This window comes from Rhinolophus sinicus, chromosome 4 (genome assembly GCF_057876585.1).
Source record: "Rhinolophus sinicus isolate RSI-liver-muscle chromosome 4, RSI-T2T, whole genome shotgun sequence".
Lineage (NCBI taxonomy): Eukaryota > Metazoa > Chordata > Mammalia > Chiroptera > Rhinolophidae > Rhinolophus > Rhinolophus sinicus.
Genome location: NC_142504.1, coordinates 2781087 through 2787086, shown reverse-complemented (window position 1 = coordinate 2787086; position 6000 = coordinate 2781087). Strand labels below are relative to the sequence as shown.

The 6000-nt window shown below is 53.4% G+C and overlaps 1 protein-coding gene across 4 annotated transcripts in view; it reads left to right on the top strand.

Moving 5' to 3' along the window:
- Positions 1–2112: 2112 nt before the first annotated feature.
- GRB10 (growth factor receptor bound protein 10) overlaps positions 2113–6000 on the top strand; it is a 127392-nt gene continuing 123504 nt past the window's right edge. For 3 of the 4 annotated variants that reach the window (XM_074341042.2, XM_074341040.2, XM_074341041.2), the window contains exon 1: positions 2117–2359. The gene's annotated coding sequence lies outside the window, so the exon portion shown is untranslated. Of the gene's footprint in view, positions 2360–6000 lie in introns of all 4 variants that reach the window. The other variant, XR_016021011.1, reaches the window with a different exon arrangement.

Sequence of the window (6000 nt, the reverse complement as noted above, 5' to 3'; positions counted from 1 at the left end):
GCCTTTGCGCACGTTTGGATAAGTGAGTTCCTCACCCTCACAAAATGCCGCTTCCAGTCCTGACACCTAGCTGCAGCCAGGCCATTTCCCCTTGGGGAAGCTCTTGAACACAAAGCCACACTGCCTTGCGCCTGGCCGGCTGGGTGGTCCAGGGTAACTCGAGCACTGAATGGCTGATGTCCACCCTGGCTGCTGTCATGTGGGCGGTGGGCACTTGGAATTGGCGGCAGGGAAAGGGATTCAGGTGCAGTTTGCCCACAGTACAGGCGTGGCCAGGACATGGGTCCAGGGGACAGCTGCAGCTTCTACCCCCACAACAGTGACACGTTCATGAACTTGGATTGTAAAGTGGCCCTGAGTGGACTTGCCCAGAAAGGAGATGCATGCGCGTAATCTGCGGAGAGCCAGGGACGGTGGGGGCTGAGCGCCTGTCCCAGGAATTGCAGGGATCCATGTAAGCAGGAAAACACTGGAGGACATTTATTTTGATCCCCTCTCAGTAAATAGTAATGTTTGAAAACCCACACGTTTAGAGACAGTAAGTTGACACCTGACCCTACACGGGTTCTTGTGATGAGGGGAAAGGAACACTATCAAGGACATTATCAGATCAACGGGCAACGCTTGGATATGGACCAAGACCAGACACATGTATTTTATCAATATAAATGTATGAATTTGCTAACTGTGCTTCCCTACTCTTAGGAAAGTCATCGAAGGATATAGGGGTTCAGGGCTATAGTGCATGAAACCTGCCTGCATGGGACTCAGGAGAAAACGATGTTCTGTTCCCAGGTGCCGTTCAGACATCTACACAAGCCCGTGGCTGGTGCAGGCTGAGTGGTGCCTTCGGCAAAGCTACAAGGTTCAACCTCATACACTTGTAAGAAGTTGGCCCAAATTGAGTTTTCTCTTCTGTAATTTTCTCTCGAGTCCTTTGTGTTCTGTTCTCCCAGGAATCCAAGATCCTTCACGTCATTCTCTCTAGGTTTTCATCTCATGGTTTTCTGGGCTTGGACCAATGGGTAGACATTTTCAGGAGGCCTATTTCAGTTACAGGAAAGGGTGACCTTTCATGATATATCCATCCAAAGGTGTGAAAAGCAGGAGCTATAAAAAGTGCCTGAAAAGGGCTTTGGCATCGTCCTTATTCTGCACTTACCAGCTACTTGACCTTGGGCAAGGTATTTAACCTCTGCGAGGTTGGATTTCCTAATCTGCACGGTGGACATCTCCCAGTGACAACCTCAGAGGGCCAGAGTGGGGGCTGGGTGAGAGATTGGTGGCCGTTTGGCATAAATGAATGCTCAGAAAAAGTTATTGTTTTAGCTGTTTTAATAACATGAAGATCCAGAAAAAGACATAATTATTGTTATCCTATTTGTATTGTAATTTTGACTCCGTAGACACGTTAATAATTATATTAATGATAATGGTTTTCATTCATTCGCGGTCTCCTCCGTGCCAGTCACTGTCCCAGGTATAACTTCTTTCAACCCCTAGGATATCACCCTCAGGGGGGCTTATTAGCCCATTTCAAAGATAAGGACACTGAGGCTTGGGGGCGCTGAGAACCTATGTATGGCCTCCCTCTGCCACCCGCATTCACTCCAGTGCTCACACGCAGATGGGGAAACTGAGATCAGAGAGAAGAGGCCCCAGACCTGGCTGGCCGTGAGCGGGCACCGCAAACCCAAGATTCCTTTTCCCTCGGGCTGGACCGCCGGTCCAGACAGAGGCCCCAGCATTGGCGCCTCCTCGGTCCTCCTTGCACTGTGTTGGTGATGCAGGATTTGGACCATACAGTTAAGACTTTGAGTTTCAAAGAATTCGTTTGCAAATTGCCTTTCGGGATAGGTCCGATGTGTCTTCCGCCGGCGCTCGAGCCTGGGCTGTCGGGGTCCCGCGTCTGGGGCTCCCGGGAGGCAGGACCAGGGACCCGGGCGCCCACGCCCGGCTGCGGGCCCCGAGGGTCCGGCCCCCTAGCCCGCGCGCCCGCACCACGCCCTGCGCCTAGGCCGCGGCTCCGCCCGCGCTGGCGGCCGCCGAGCGGTCCCGGCTGCGGCGGCGGGAGGAGGAGCAGGAAAAGCGGCCGGGGGAGGAGGCGGAGGCGGCGGAGGCGGGCGGGGCCCGCGCGTTTAAAGCCCCTCGAGGGGGTGGGGAGGCCAGGAGGAGGCTGGAAGGGCCGAGCGGCGCGCCGGCAGCGGGCTCAACGCTCGGAGGCCGCGGAGACCCGCGCGGAGCCAAAGTTTGCGCGCAGCCCCTAGGCTGGGCCGGGACGCCCCGCGCGCCCCACCCGCCCCCTGAGCCAGCTCCTGCCCCAGCTGTGCCGAGGGTCCCCCGAAGCGGTGCCGCGCAGGTACGGAGTTGGGTGGGGATCGCGGCCGCAAGTTACTTTGTGGTCCGCGCGGCGGGGCCCGGCGGGCGGGCGGTCCCCGTGCAGTCATTGTCTGCGCGCTGGCCGCCGGGCCGGGGACGCCGGGCGCCGCGGGGGCGCGGCGGGCGGAAGGGCGTCGCCTCCGGGCTGGGGGCTGCGGGCGCGGCGGAGCCGGCCGGGCTCTGCGCGGGTTCCCCGGGAGCTGTGGAGCCGGGCAGCGCCTCCTTGAACCATCCCGTCCGACGCCGGCAGCTCACGGGCCAGGGCCAGGCTAGGTGGGGGCTGCGCCCGTCCACGGTCAGGGCCGAGGCTGCGCTCCCGGGCCGCCCGGAGGGTCCCCTGCAGCCCCCCTTGAGCCCACGCCAAGCCGGGCACTCCCCAGCCCGACGCGGCCCAGTCTCGGGATGGTTTTTTTTGGGTTCCGTTAGTGACCCCGTTACCCGCCGCTGGGGCCTAACCCCAACTTGAGGGCTCGCGGATTAGCCGCCCGCCAGCCGTGGAAATGTGATAAGAGCCGTACCGTTTGCAGAAGGAAATTTCTGATGCAACTGTCTGCCTTCGCCGATTGCCTCTCCAAAAGCCTGCCTGGCGAGGCCCTGCAGCATGTGCGCTATGGAAATTAGGGTATTCTCTACTTTTTATTGTGTTCCTCTTCTCCTGGGGTGGGAAGAAATGCCAACTTTTTGTCGTTTGCTTTGACGGAAACCTTGGGTACTGTAGGGAAGCCACAGGTGACTGAGACGGTGCTGGATCCGCGATGCACTAGAAAGAAGGGTTTCTCGCAAATGTTGTACCCAGTTTCATTCAAGAGATGCAAAGAAAAGACCAAAACAAGTAGCGCTCGTGAGTGAATACGCGTAATTGCACAACTTTCTGGGTGCTGCTGTTTACAGGGCCAGGCCCAGAACACTTTGTTTCTGAAAATGCTGAATCAGCCGTTTGGAGCCCCCAGCTTCAGAAATGGTGCTCTACTTAACATTTCGCTCGGTTTTACTCAGAACACATGTTAGCGAGCAACAGGCGCTGGCTGGGGTTTACAGCATGAGGCTGGTGGTTTCTCACAGCAGTTGACTTGGAGCCCCCCCCCCTTTCTTTCTAGAAGGAAAAGTAGGTGGAATCTAGATTTGTATAGCAGAAGAAATTAATTCCAACTTGTGGGGATAGTGAAGTGTCTTTTAGCGGAAGATTTTGTTCAATAAAAGCCCTGGAAGCAAATTTGTTTCCAGGAATGATGTGGAGGCTGGCTTTTTCGGTTAACATCAGAACTCTAGGATTACTGCACGTAACATTTGAGTTTTATTGGGAATACTTGAAAGAGAAGGGCCACACAGGCCAATCTCCAGATTACAGGGAGGGAATCTGAGGACAGACCGGGTTACACACCCAGCCAGCGCCAGCCAGCGCTTGTGTAACTGAGAAGTGTAGCGACTGATACTTTGTAGCATTTCATAGTTTACGAGACATGTTCGAAGCCTTGTTGCTTTTAGCCCTCTACAGCCCCTGGATCCCCATTTTACAGGTGGGGAAACTGAGGCTCAAGAGGTTAAATTGGCATGCCCAGGGTCACATGGCCAGCACATGACAGAGCTGTTACCAGAGCCCAAGTTTCGGATTTCTTTTTTCAGTCCTGTGTGTTTTATGCTTCTGCACGCGTACATCTGCCTCTGAAAGAGAAATAGCCCAGAGGACGTCCCCTGCCAGTCACACACCCAAGAACTAGCAGGGCCCGTTACCACTCCCTGGCCTCCCAGCTTTCCAGAGCTCTGTCGTTGTCGCTGAGGCCATTATCAACATTTTCTTTTGTCCACCCATTGATTATATGAAAATATATATTTATTTTCGGAGAAAATGTTGGTATTCACTGAGTCATAAGTTTGATATGGTAGTTACGTTTGTTGTAATAAAAAAAATGGTGTTTTAATAAAAGCTGTGTACCCCTAAAATCATCAATTGCATATTGCCCGAGTTCTGTACCATTTTGGAGGCAGCGTTGGCAGGGCAAAATGCCTTTTATTTGTGGACCAGGACCCTGGAACTGGGCAGGCTCACGCCAGCTACTTGTTGGGGTCTGGGTATGGTGGTGGCCGCCAGGATCGGAAGCCAGGGCTGTACTGGCCCCGTGGCAGTGACCGTCTCTCTGGCCAGTCAGCCTCCACTGGGAGAGAACAACAAAGTCAGAACTAAGAGCTAGCCCAGAACCTTTGATTTTGATGACACGGCTGGTTCAAGACTTTACTGTGTATAGCAACCAAACTCCTGCTTGAACAGAAACATCTATACATCTAGGACTGTAGAAATTGTGGGTTGGTAGACCCAATGCTTTAAAGGGGGCAAAGTGTACAGAACCTGTTTCCTCCGAGTCCTGTCCACCTCTTACCTGCAAGGAAGAAACACCTGTGTACTGGTAGCGTGTAATTAAGTGTGTGGAGGGGCGAGCAGGTCTGCCTGTCAGAACTCGGAGAGCTGGCTGCAGGGGACTTCTGTTCTGTTTCACGGTAAGGACACCTTTGCATTTGCAGTTTGTGGCATAAACCCCATGTCATATCTGTCTCAGTCTTGTTAAACCAAAGTTGGGTTTGTTTAGGGCTCGTGAGCAGAAAATACTTGCTTGCCTTTCAATTAAGCAATCAGTCTTATGTTTAAAATTTAAATAACACTTTTTCTGCTGGTAGAGATTTTTTTTTTTAACTTATTGTATTTTTTTCTTAACTGTAGAAGTATGGGAGGTTATAGAAGAAATTAAGACAGTCGAGCTACTTGGTAGGCAAGGCTTGGCAAACAGGTGCTTTGGGGACCTGGAAACTTTCTACCAGGTCTGTGCTCATGGGTTCGTAACTGAGCTTATCCTCCCAGCACTGGCTGGCATTTAATTTGGGTTAGTATTTTAGCCGCACACATCTTGGGAGCTGTCTCTGTCCCTCATCTTCTCCCTCTGACGGGACACCTATGGCGTCAGGGAGCTTCTGAACTGGTCTTGGCACAATGGGCTTTTTTGTCTGTGCTCCTGGTGGTCATGGGGCCAGTTAACCAGGAGGAGATGCAAGCAGGTGAAGCTGACCACCACCAGCTCCTAGAAAGCCTGACGGCCCTTCTTTAACAATGGAAGGAAAAATGGTGTGACTCTCCTTTGAGATGGCAAGAAAAAAAGCCATGCCCTAGAATTATCAAAAATCATCTTGGAAGTGGAATTGAATGGTTTTGACTTCCTGCCTCGGGGACCCACGGACTCCTGGCCTGTGCGGTGGAAGGGGTCAGCTTGGGAATGAGAGGTGCTTTGCTCCCCTAACTGCTCTCCTGCCCTCTTGTGCAAGCAGGGGTGTCCAGGTGGGAATAACTTCCCTGCCCCTTCAGTCCTAGTCCTGCTTTAGGACCCACAGGGTGAAGGTGGTGTCATGGCTGGATACCACTGGGAAAAGGAGAATATCATTCCTGTTTTCAATCATTGAATTTACCTGTGGATTTGGAGCCGATGCTCCTAGAATGTTCAGATCCTTAAGTTGAGGCTCTTCTTTGGGCTGGAGCAGCCAGAGTGGACTGTGTGTTTCAGCCTCCACTGTGGGGATGGGATCTGGGAGGAATTCCCCTCCCGCCATTTTGCTCCCTCTCGATATTCAGGGCAGTGG